The following is a 13,672-nucleotide window of genomic DNA, read 5'->3' on the forward strand; positions in this document are numbered from 1 at the left end:
AAAACACTTTCCACACAACTAAAACTAGACTTGAACAATTGGAAGAACATTAACTGCTCATGGGTAGGACGAGCCAATATAATAAAAATGACCATCCTACTCAAACTCATTTATCTATTTAGTGCCATACCCATGGAACTTCCAAAAAATGTTTTTACTGATTTAGAAAAAACCATAACAAAGTTCATTTGGAAGAACAAAAGATCAAGGATATCCAGGGAAATAATGAAAAAAAAATACAAAGGAAGGGGGTCTTGCAGTCCCAGATCTCAGACTATATTATAAAGCAGTGGTCACCAAAACAATCTGGTACTGGCTAAGAGACAGAAAGAAGGATCAGTAGAATAGACTGGGGGCAAGCGACCTCAGCAAGACAGTATATGACAAACCCAAAGATCCCAGCTTTTGAGACAAAAATCCACTATTTGATAAAAACTGCTGGGAAAATTGGAGGACAGTGTGGGAAAGATTAGGTTTAGATCAACACCTCACACCCTACACCAAGATAAATTCAAAATGGGTGAATGACTTGAACATAAAGAAGGAAACTATAAGAAAATTAGGCAAACACAGAATAGCATACATGTTAGACCTTTGGGAAGGGAAAGACTTCAAAACCAAGCAAGACATAGAAAGAGTTACAAAATGCAAAATGAATAATCTGGAATACATCAAATTAAAAAGTTTTTGTACAAACAAAAGCAATGTAGCCAAAATCAGAAGGGTAGGAACAAATTGGGAAACAATCTTCATAAAAACCTCTGACAAAGGTTTAATTACTCAAATTTACAAAGAACTAAATCAATTGTACAAAAAATCAAGCCATTCTCCAATTGATAAATGGGCAAGGGACATGAACAGGCAGTTCTCAGCCAAAGAAATAAAAACTATTAATAAGCACATGAAAAAGTGCTCTACATCTCTTATAATCAGAGAGATGCAAATAAAAAAAACTCTGAGGTATCACCTCACACCTAGCAGATTGGCTAACATGACAGCAAAGGAAAGTAATGATTGCTAGAAGGGATGTGGCAAAGTGGGGACACTAATTCATTGCTGGTGGAGTTGTGAATTGATCCAACCATTCTGGAGGGCAATTTGGAACTATGCCCAAAGTGTGATAAAAGACTGTCTGCCCTTTGACCCAGCTATAGCACTGCTGGGTTTGTACCCCAAAGAGATAATAAGGAAAAAGACTTGTACAAGAATATTCATAGCTGCACTCTTTGTGGTGGCCCAAAATTGGAAAGTGAGGGGATGCCCTTCAATTGGGGAATGGCTGAACAAATTGTGGTATATGCTGGTGATGGAATATTATTGTGCTAAAAGGAATAATAAAGTGGAGGAATTCCATGGAGACTGGAACAACCTCCAGGAAGTGATGCAGAGCAAAAGGAGCAGAACCAGGAAAACATTGTACACAGAGACTGATACATTGTGGTACAATCGAAGGTGATGGACTTCTCCATTAGTGGCAATGCAATGTCCCTGAACAATCTGCAGGGATCTAAAAAATACTATCCACAAGCAGAGGATAAACTGTGGGAGTAAAAACACTGATGAAAAGCAACTACTTGAGTACAGGGGTTGAGGGGATATGACTGAGGAGAGACTCTAAATGAACACTCTAATGCAAATACCAACAACAGGGAAATGGGTTCAAGTCAAGAACACATGTGACAACCAGTGGAATCGTGTGTTTGCTATGGGAGAGGGAAAGGTGGTGGGAGGGGTGGCGGGGAGGAAAAGAAAATGATCTTTGTTTCCAGTGAATAATGTTTGGAAATGACCAAATAAAAAAATGTTTAAAATTTTAAAAAAATGAAAAAAAGAAAAAAAGAAAAAAAAGAAATACCTAAGAAATTAGTGATGTTTTAAAGGAACTTTGGTAGAAGGTTGGGTTCTAGGGTCCCTTCTAACTCTAAGATTCTGTAAGTGAATAAACTAACTCATGCTAAAGTATTAATGGTACAATGTGCTCCTACAAGGGTATTGGGCGTTGGGTATTTTTTAAGATACCAAAAAATAAATCACTAAAGGTATGATTTTGAAAACTGTGGCTTCTTGGTTGGAGAGATTTTTGCAGAGAGGTGAGGGAGGCAACAGGGTTCTCCAATCATCTCTAAAATCCCACCAGACCAGATATAAAGCCAACTTTGTCTGCCAAGCTCCCATTCCAAAGAAGAAAGCAAATTCCTTAGAGAAAGGAAGTTCTTCCTCTGAATTCTGATGATCCAGATAGAAAGCAAAGTCCACTATGGCAAAGTTGCAATGTTCAGTTGGGGGTGTCTGCCTCGACTAAATTGAGTCAGCAACATTTCAAATGGAAAACTACAGCCAATCATCTTGATATGCTCATATACTGCTGCCTCCCACATGAATTTAGGGATTGTGATGTGGGAGGCACAATCATAGCCTCTCTGTCAAGAGACCATGAATAAATAGCATGTGACCTACATCATAATGAACGCTAGAGATGAACCAACCTCTTTCTAAGAGGCCACATTCCCTTGGTGGAGGGCTTTCAGGAAAATAAAACATGCACACAGGGCTAACTTGCCCTCCTGTGCAGGAAGTAATACCTCAAAAGGAATGAAGCCTGAAGAAAATCTACAGAGACATTCACAGGGCTTTGGTCACTCAGCAATAATCAAGGTCATTACCAAGCATGCAGTGGGTGTCAAGTGGATCACATCATATTTATTACAGTACAACTAGGGTGAGTGTTGGTAGCAATTGGCCCCATGGTTTATTAGTGTTCAGCAGCCCTGACAGGCAGGGGAGAGAGTGGCCCAGAAAATTAAAATGGAAAAAAAAAAAACCACCCTGCAACTGCTATAACAAAAGGATGAGAAGGAAGCAATAAACTTTGCCCAGGCTTCTTGCTTTGTCCCTTTATAAGGAGCCGCCTTGTGTTGGAGGCTCTTCTTGCATTTTTCCTTGGTTTGGGCTTAAATATTTTCTTTACTATATTAGCTTATGAGGGTTTCATTGATTATCATAAGATAAATGATGTCACTTTGGAAAACATTTTCCCTCTTTCATCATTTTAAATAAAGGGAAAGATACATCAAGCTGCAAAAACTCCCTTTCAGCTCAGGTTCTTTTTTGGGTCCATATATTTTGCAAAATAGATTTTTCAGCTAACTAGAAAGGGACCCAGAACAGGAGAGAAAAATGGAGGGGTCTCCTCTGCTCTTCTTGCCAATTTCCTTGAAGTTAAAAATCCATCTTGCCCTGCCCGATGTGGGCTAATTGCCAAATTGGGTTGCTGTCTCCCTGCTTTCTTTGCTTATTTAGCTTTCTGGATGGTCTCCAGGTCTGACTTAGTGAGAGCCATAAATGATTCGAAATTGCCTTATTTCTGGTCCTTGTACAGATGATTTCCACTATGGTCACTACAGTTTCTAAAGATGTCCTTGTGCACCCATCTGGGAGTTTGGGTATAGGTCTTTCCATTCTATTGGTTCTGTGTGACCCCTAGGCAAAGGCAAGATGAGCATTTGTTTTGGAGTGTTATAAAAAGAAATTTTGTTCACCTCTAGGGTGGCCTATATCTGCAGGGTTCTCTGTGAAAAACTGCCACCCTTTGATTCACTGCTGAGAAATAAATGTACCTTCTGGGGCAAGATACTGAGGTGCTTTTTTGATCTCCTTTTAGACAGCTACAGGCGGGAGTTCTCACCTAAGTGACACCTGATGTCACTCTAGCCATGCCAAAGGCAATTGTTGGGAAACAAGGAATAGCTAGAATTTGGGTTGCCAGAGAGAAAGTCTTTAAGATGAGGGTTGGGTCACATGCTGGAGATTAATGCAGTGTTGTCGATCCTTTGTATTTGAAGAGGACCAATGCCATCATGGAGTGACATCTTGGCTCATATGGGAATTGGATTTAATTGAGGGAGAGTTACTCAAAGTCATAAACATTATTTTCTCTTCCAGAGTCATCCAAGTCCAGTGGCAGGACAAAAGCCCAAAAGACTGGCAGTGGCCCAAGATGCTGCAGATGATCTTGGCTCTAGGCTCCATACTGCCTACTTCAGCTGCCTTCATGGCTGATGGAACAAATTGTCCTCATTTTCCCATTCCAGATAGGGGAAATCTTCAAATTGGGGTAGATACCACCTAACTCACTGACATGTTTGAGGCCATCTATTACCCTCAACATGGTTTAGCCTGTTTGTCAAGAGTCTTTACTAGGGTGCCACTGCTGCAATACTATTACTTCTTAGAACCACAGTTGAGAGCTGGGTGGCAGGTAGACACCAAAAGAGGATGAGGAGCTCTGAAAAGAGCTTGGAAAGCCCTCACACCGAAGGTGCTAGTCCTCACTGAACACTTACGCAAACCGTGATAAAATCATGGCGTCTAGAGATGGAAGGGGCCTTAGGGATTACTTAGTCTAATCTCTTCTTTTTTTTTAGATGAGGACACCAAGGTTCCTGGTGAAGTTGGGAGAACTATGGATCTGCCTTCAAAGGATCTTGGTTCAAATCTTGGCTCTGATGTATATTACCTATGTGATCTTGGATAAATAATAGAACCTTCCCTGATCTCAGTTTTCTCATCTATAAAATGGTGGGGTTGGATTGAATAATTTCTAAAGTCTCTACTAGCTCCAAATTTTGAACCTATGATCCTATGATAAACAGAATTAAACTGATTTATTCAAGTAAGCCCCAAAGCCAACATTTAAACACCACACTTTTGTCTTCTAATCTAGTACTTTTTTTTATGACAGACATCATATTGTCTCAGACATTTATTATTCATTGATGATGACAATTGTTACAGCTGGCCCTTTGTGGTGTTGTAGACACAGAATCTTGGAGCTGGAAGAAACCTAAGCAACCATTTAGTCCAAATTACACCTGAAAAGGAATCCTTATAACAGTACACCCAATAAGTGGCCATCTATTCTCTACCTTAAGAAGGGTTCCATGTTGTTGAGGATGCCTGTGTTGATGAGTAAGGACTATATTCCAGGAATAGAGGACAGCCTGTATAAATGCAAAGAGATAGGACGTGGTACAGCAAATCCAAGGAAGGCTATATGTCAGGAATTTCTAAGAGTGATATGGAATAAGTCTGGAAAAGTAGGTGAGAGCCAGATTATAGAGAACTTTGTTTTTTATCCTAGAGATAAGAGGGAGTGACTGAAGATATTAAATAGAGGACTAACATGGTCAGACTTGTGTTTTAGAATATGAATTTGGCAGTTATGTAAAATATGTATTGGAGAAGAGACTAAAATCAGGGAGACCAGTTGGGAAAATATTGCAAAAGTTTCAATGGTGTATAGTAACATATGCTCCTCTAGGAACACTACTGCCATTTTCTGACTTCTAGTTCCCTTTCCCTTCTTTCACAAAGAATTCAGTGCCTCACTGCTAGTCTCCCTCTCTACCCCAACCTCTGTTTAATGCATGGGAACTTCAATAGCAATGATGATATTCCTTTGAACTGCCTGGCCTCCCAGATCATGAGCCTTCTCAGTTCTACACAGAGTAGAGATTATGAGAGCTGAGAAGGATGTTGACTGGGAAATCAAAGAGTTCAAGGAGACGTCAACATTGCAAAGAGAGTAAAACAAAATAAGTGTGCTTGCTCTCAAAGACCTCACATTCTGATGGAGGAGGTAAAACCATTTCCTTGGTAGATCAGAATTACTTTCTTAAAGAAAAATATCAGGAGGCACTGGACATGGCAAATACCATATAGCATCAAAGAAAAACTAAGTTGGTTATATTTTAACACATTGGAAACAATCTGTTACTAATATAAAAGTCATTCTTGAATAAACTATCAACATATAGACAGACCACTGAATGTTGGTGTAAAAATAAAAAACTAGAAGAAAGAATAAAATGAGAAAAAGATATGGCATGCAATTAAAACAACTCTTACCTGACCTGATTAAAAAAGCTGTTGATGCTGAAAAGTGGTAAATGGATGGTGAAATAGACATCAAGGCAGATTAAGAAGTTTAACTGATGGATTTTAACTAATGTAAATCAATTGTCATAATTAGAAAAGTAAAAGAGTCTAAAAATCGCCTCCATCTCTTTATCAAGTAGAAATATATAACTGCCAAGGGCAACATTTATTTAGAATATAAACGCATTTATAAAATTGTTTGGAGGATAGTGGAAAGTTATGATCAATCTTGACTCATAAAATAACAAGAATTAGCAGAAGGAAAAATAGATTTAAAGAAAGAAATTAAAGAAATTTAAAGACAATCAATTAGGTAAAATCATCCTGGAGGCACGTAAGGATGCAACTGTAATACAGACATGAAACAGATGAAAAATGGAAAAGATCTGAAAAACTTGTATTGTATTTTTTTTTTACCATTAAGGACAATATGGCTACCATATTGGGATATTTCTAGCAGAGTCCCTGATGTGCTATGTGAAGGGAAAAGCAGTTAGTTTAAATAAAGTTTGTCCTTAAGAAGTTAACACTTAAGAGAGGTACACAATTTTCACACTATTGAAGGATCAAATCTCAAGGTGTCTGAAAGAGAAGGTGGTACCAGAGGTATAGGGGGAAAAATCATGTACCTTATTATTAAAAAAGAAAAACAACCCATACAAGTATCTACTTTTCCACCTCTATATAATTTTCATGAGAATAATCTATCCATACATCAAAGGCATCCTTGGTGAAGATATGAGGAAGGAGTATTATTCTGTAAATTATATTTCCAACAGTGTATATCTTTGGTTACACAATGGACTGTAAAGTAAGAAAAATACAAGATTCCATTATGCTTATTATTCATTGACTGTAAAGAAAGCATTTGATTCAGAGGAGTAAAATATTATTTGAAAAGTTCTTTGCTGAAAAATGGAAGTATGCTTCCAATGCATTCTAAAAATCATACAAAATTTCTTGAAAAGTGTAGCAGCAGATACAGTGTTTTGTTTGACAGAACGCTGATAAATAATTGATATCAAGTGGGCATTAAACAGGGATGTGTGCTCCACACAGGTGTTTGACATTGTCATAGAGGAAGCCCACTGCAGAGTCCAAATGGAATTCCCTGTAGATAATGATGTTCTCCAGATGCTCTTGCACAGAATGAGGCTTATAGAATACAATATAAAGATACAAAGGATAAAGTACCAAGAGGGGAGTCAGTAAGTCCTGTATTCCACTGTGATCTCAGAAACTTACTAGCTGTGTGATCCTAGGCAGGTCACCGAACTTCTGTTTACTTTAGTTTCCTTATCTGTAAAATGAGGCTACTTATAGAACCAGGGTTGTTATGAGGATCAAATGAAATCATAATTATAAAGCACTTTGCACGGTGTTTGGCACATAATAAGTGCTAAATAAATGTTAACTATAATTTCCTATCCAACCAGGAACAGCCAAATGGATTTAGAATGCTTACTACCAAGGGTATGATTTACAGAGGGATGGAAAATGGATAGACCTGTCCTATCATGATGCACATCTTAGACATACATACAAATGGACAATGAACTGGGTTCAAAATTGAATCAAAGGAAGAGAGTTGTGAAATTGCTCATTTATTCTAATATCCCCAAACTTCTCTCTGAAACAAGGGTTGTTTTTTTTTTTAAGTCTAACATTCTTGTGATATTATATGACTATGAGCCCTGGAATATTAGTTTTCAAAGACATGAATTTCAGGCCTCCCTAATGGGCAAATGGAGAGCTATATGGTAGTTCTACATAGGTTGTAACACATTACAAGGGAGCAATTAAGTAGGAGAAGTAATGTAAATGATGTCTCCAGAGAAATATATGACTAGAAAAAAAGGCATTCTGGTCATATAACAAGAACAAGAATAGTTCATTCATCCCAATGATATCCCTTTAACATCACTAAATCTAGAGGAAGGCCTCTAGCCCACTGAGTGGATCCCCTGTGGCAGATTTATGGGAGGACATGATCAAGAGTCACCCAAAAGAGACAGAAGGATGGAGACTTTTATACATATCAATGATATAACAAATCCATTGAAGTATCATTGCTAGAGAATGAGCATTTCTATTATTCTACTGTTCATCAACTGTTATTTTATCTAAATAAATTGTTATTAGTTTAGTTAAGTTTAGCTGTTTTATTGTCTTATGTAAAAATAGGGAGATTGAGGGTACTCTTCACAACCTTTGTGGATTAGCCAGAATGTAAAAATTAAATTAATATACAATAATTTCAAACATTATGTTCTCTAAGATTTATTAATAATCACTAGAAGTAACAAAATAAAACTACGTGCCCATGGCTAATTTACCTGCTCAAACAGCCCTCTTCAACCAGTGTCTCAACTCAGGAAGGAAAGAGCCATGGAAGACCACCCTATTTATCCCTTGCCTATCCCTTGTCAGCATGTAACAACAGGAAGTCAGTGGGCTCCTGGGAAATGTAGTTCAAAGGCACAAGATTTCCAATGACATATTTCCCAACTGAAGTTTAAACTCTTGAAGGGCAAAAAATTTGTCTTCTCTCTCTTTGTATCTCTTAAAACACCTATCAGAATGAAGTATTCAATAAATAAAAGTAATTGATAAAAGTACTCAATAAACAATTGTTGATTAATTATTGAGTGGTGTGAATATTTCTTTATTTCTTTATCTCTGGGCCTTTAACTTGAAGACTTTAAATAGAAGTTTAGGGCTCATTCAAAGAAATAGTATTGTGTGATTACAGAGACTTGGGATGGTTCTTCCCATACTCCCCCTCCCAAATTTTTCTGGCATTTCTCTGCAATGTCTTTACTTTGGGATAAAAGTTTGTATTTTGCAATTGGAGAAGGACCAGAATGAAGAATACCCATACAGATCAAACTGTGTCACTTGATGCAGTACCTTTTGTTCTTATTTGTAAGTCAAAGAAAATAGAGATAAGAGAATGAACACTTTTAATTCAAAGTAAAATTATAATATCTATAATTACTTGCAGCTAAAGTTCATTTACACAGATAAGAGAAATTATACTAAAATAATTTTTAAAATTATCTCAATTGATAGGCCCAGTTATTTTATTGTGAAAATGGAAATGTCCTTGGGAAATGTAAGACAGGGAATTAAATAACTCTGAGGTATAATAAATATAGACTTGAGTTCTAGTCTCTACTGCTAACAACTCTGACATTGAGATCATAGGTTTAAAGCTAAAAGAGACCTAAGAGATTATTTTGTCTATTCTTAATATTTTGCAGATAAAGAAATTACATCCCCAGAGATTAAGTAAACTGCAGGTCACATAGGTAATAAGTATAAAAAACAAAATTTGAACCCTGGTCTCTCATCAAACCTGGTGTTCCTTTCATTATATGAAGCTGCTTTCTCTGAAGCAATTCTTGAATTGGATCTTGAAGGAAGGAGAAAATTTAAACAGAGTGAGTAAGGTTGAAGAACCCACTCAGGATATGGAGAAGTATTAATAAAAGCAAGAGGGTGGAACAGAGCAGGAGTAGAAAGGAGGAGAGGGACAAGTCCAAAATACTAAAGATGTAAAGAAAAATAATGGGCTCAAATTGGAAAGGTAAGTTGACAGTGATTGTGAAAGGTCTTGAATGCTTTTTATTTTTGAGGGAAGCCAATAGAAGAACTTTGAGCAAGAGTGGGGACAATCAGAGCAACATACTCATCCTCTTTGAGTCTGTTTCCTGATCTTTAAAATGGGTGTGAAGTGGAGATTAAACACATTTTAAGAACCTTTTCAACTCTTAAGATTTATGATCCAAAAGGCAGATATTCCCCTGAGAGCATTAAGGAATAGGTAGACAGTCAGTTGAAGTGGGATTGGGGGGACTGAATGTCTGAGGTGGAGGGGACAAAGGAGTCCATACACTTCGGACCAGGGTTTAAGACAATCTTTGTCTACTTGAAAATTTTTGAAGGGTCAGATCTGATTCAGGGCAATAGCAAAGGGCTGCTAGGCTATGATTATTAGAGAGCCCTGGATGTCAACCAACCAGTCAACAAGCATTTATTAAGTAACGGTTTCAGGTACTATTCTAGGGCTGGAGATAAAGACAAAACAGAACTCCTGTTTTATAGCATTTGTTAGATCAAAGGTAACTGCAGTGCTTCCTGTCCCAAGTGAACAGGAAGCAAGGTAGTTCTGTAGAGCAGTGGAGGTAGCATAGTCCAGGTGACAGGGGACTGACTTCACAACATCTGCAGCTCAAGAAGGCTCTGGTGGCCTTCAGAAGGAGGCTGATAAAGAAGAGCTTTTCTGAGAGCTTATTACTTGCAGATTGTTTGCAGCTGTCCAGAAAAAAGACTCGACTTCCAACAGGAAAGGGAATATTCACTGAGGTATGTAGTGATGAAGGGGGAAAAAGTGATGCTTATGGAGACTCTTCCTTAGAAAAGCTTAAAAATGGAGAGATGTCTGTTGTGATCCAACCTAAAAGTTTAGACTACTTTTAGTAGGGTGGGGATAAATGTGAATGCAAAGAGGAGAACAGGCTACACCAGGTTTAGAATTTCACCTTACCAAGGTGCCATCTCTTCAGATTTTCCCCTTCAAGTGTAGCTTCTTTTAGTTCAGACCTGAAATATTCTTTTCCATGGGGTGGCCTCAGCTGGTATGCATGATTTCATCTGCTCTTCACAACACAACTATGAGTCAGATTTTACTATTCTCTTCATTTGACTGTTGGGAAAACTGAGACATAGAGGGATTAAGAAACTTGCCCAGTAAGTGTCTGAGGCAGGCTCAGAACCTAGTTTATCTGACTCCATGACCAGAGCTCCAATTCCAACAATTCCTTTGCTGTCAGTCTCTGAAAAACACAGCAGCACACACAAAAGGGTACCACCAAGACAACAAAGAAGTTATATGCCCTTTGGCATCAAGAAATACCAGTGACAGCTGTATTTCACTGATAAAATTTGTGAGATATTGTATAATCCAGTACATGATTTGCTTAGGTCACCTATAACTGTCTAAGGGGAAACCAAACAAATCACTTTTCTAAAGCATCTTGAAAACTCTGACCATGGACAGTGAATCACAAGAAGAGATTTAAAAGGAAAGAAAGCAAACACCAGTGATTAGGCTTCAGATGAGAGAAAGAGAAGAAGGACAGGGAAAGACAAGCAGATTGTGTAATATAAAATGTAAATGTTTGGGCACAAACAAAACTAATGGAGCTGAAATTAGAAGAAGGCAGTGTAAGAATTTATTTTTATATACTGTATTAATCCCTGTATATGAGAGACAATTCCTCTGTCAAGATCTTGGCTCCAACCAGTCTACAGAGTTTTACATTTTCTTTGTCCTAGGAATTTCAAGAAATGCTTTCCTTTAAGCAAAACCTGGTTAATAGGTAAAGGAGACAATTAATCTCTTCCTGTCTAAGTTCCTCTCATCACTTCTGGGTTGGGGAGGGATGGGGCCTCCTCTTAATCAACTATTTACCAATTAGAGATGTTTTGAGATGTTCAAGGGAGGAGTATTAACTCTCAATAATTAACTCTCAAAATTGTATTTAGAGATTTGCCTAAGGGACCTTTGGGTTATCAAGAGGACTACTAACCTATCAATCTATTGGTTATATGCCATATCAATAAATTGATATTCTTGCCCCAAAACCAGCCTCTCAAATTATTTTAGTTGTTACAGCAGGTAAGGGGAGGCACTGTGCAACAAGTTTCTCTCAAAAGTTTGATTTCCAAAAGATATTGGGAAATAATACACATTTCTACAAATGAGAGTCATTCCCCTAATTGAAAGTCAAAGGATAAGAACAGAATTTTCAGAGGAAGAAATTTAAACTAGCAATAGTTATGAAAAATCATTCCAAATCCCTAATAATTAGAGAAATGTAAGTTAAATGAATTCTGAGGTTCTACTTCACACCTCTAAAATTCCTAAGCAGATATCTATATATATAGATATCTAAATGTATAGACATATTAAATTTAGGTATGTACATTTTTATTGCTATTCAATTGTTTGAGTTATGTCTGTCTCTGTGACACCATTGGGGATTTTTTGGGGGTAAAGATCCTGGAGTGGTTTACTGCTTCCTTCTCAGCACATTTTACAGATGATGAAACTGAAGCAAGCAGAATTAGATGACTTGCTCAAGGTCACACAGCTAATTGGAATGGTAAGGTTGACTTTAAAAAAAAAGGAAAAAGATATTTGTTGGAGGGGATAGAGGAAAATAGGTATATTGATATAGTATTTGTGAACCTGTGAATTGGTCCAGTCATTATGGAAAGCAATTTGGAACCATGCCCCCAATTTTAGAAAATTGTATATATACTTTGACCCAGTGCTACCACTTTTAAATCTAGACAGCATGGGGAGCAAAGAGAGAGAAAAATGAGTCATATGTACAAACATATTTATACCAACTTTTTGTTATAGCAAAGAAATGGAAACTGAGGGTTTGGTTGCCCATTAAATAGGGGATACCTGAACAAATTCTAGCATATGAATGTAATGGAATATTATTGTTTTATAAGAAACGAGGAAAGGGCCAGTGGCAGAGAAACATGGGAAGGCATAGATGAAATGATAAAGAGTAAAATGAGCAGAATCTGAAGAATGATTGTATATTATATGCATTCTAATATATTGCATATCATTATTTATGTCATATATAATATGTTGCTCATATATCATATACAATTATTTATATAGCATATGTTTCTATATTGTATATAAGAACATTATAAAGAAAAATAACTTTGAAAGACTTAAGAACTCCAATCAATGTGAAAACCAACCATGATTCTAGAGGGCCCATAATAAAACCTGCTACCCACCACCATGCTGCCTGACAGAGAAGTGACAGATTCAGGGTTCAGTCTGAGACATATCTTTGGAACATGGACAAGGTGGGAATTAGCTTTGCTTAACTATGCATAGTCGATACAAGCGATTTGTTTTGGTATATTTTTATTGCAGAGGAAACGGGAGAAAGAAAAATAGATATTTTTGTCCAAAAATAATAAAATAAAATTTCATTATCTAAATAGAAATAAAATTGTCACCATTCATTGACAGCACTAAGAAACCCAGCGGCAATCAGATGATAAACAGCCCTCCAAGATCTTTCATGTACCTCTCATTTGAAATTTAGTTCTCCCCTTCTTTGCTTCCCTTCACTCCATTCGCCACTGCACTGATAGATTGTGCCACCCTTGCAGGGAGAAAAACAGAAATATACCAGGAGTGAAGTCTGACTGACAGCAGGGTTAGAGGCTCTGGGAGCTACCACAGAGAAACTATCACAGCTTTTACCTTCTATTCTTCTGGAATGTGTATAGAGGATCTGTGTGGGAGGGAGAATAGCAGGGGGAGAGGTAAAGCTAGAAAGAAGGAAAAGAGAAGAAAGAAGGAAAAAGACAAAGATTCAGGAAAGAGGGAGAGTGGAACAAAAGGTATTTGGTATTTTGGAACTTGTCTAGGAACACTCAGGATCTTGCCTATGAAAAAATAAAATGAAGGGAAGGTTGGAATGTGTTGTCGTTCAGTCGTTTTTCAGTCCTGTCCAACTCTTCATGATCTCATTTGGGGGTTTCTTGGCAAGGATACTGGAGAAGTTTGCTATTTCCTCCTCCAGCTCATTTTTCAGATGAGGAAACTGAGGCAAAAAGGGTTTAGTGACTTGCTCAGGGTCACACAGCAAAAAAGTGTTTGAGGTCAGATTTGAACTTGGGAAGA

At 37.4% G+C, this 13,672-nt stretch overlaps 1 long non-coding RNA gene across 1 annotated transcript; it reads left to right on the top strand.

Annotated features, from left to right (window-relative positions):
• Nucleotides 1-2,115: 2,115 nt before the first annotated feature.
• LOC103099484 (uncharacterized) lies at nucleotides 2,116-4,553 on the top strand. Its single transcript, XR_008917219.1, has 3 exons — nucleotides 2,116-2,719; nucleotides 3,943-4,114; nucleotides 4,425-4,553. It is a non-coding gene; the product is annotated as an uncharacterized LOC103099484 (long non-coding RNA).
• Nucleotides 4,554-13,672: the final 9,119 nt, after the last annotated feature.

Source organism: Monodelphis domestica, chromosome 3 (genome assembly GCF_027887165.1).
Source record: "Monodelphis domestica isolate mMonDom1 chromosome 3, mMonDom1.pri, whole genome shotgun sequence".
Lineage (NCBI taxonomy): Eukaryota > Metazoa > Chordata > Mammalia > Didelphimorphia > Didelphidae > Monodelphis > Monodelphis domestica.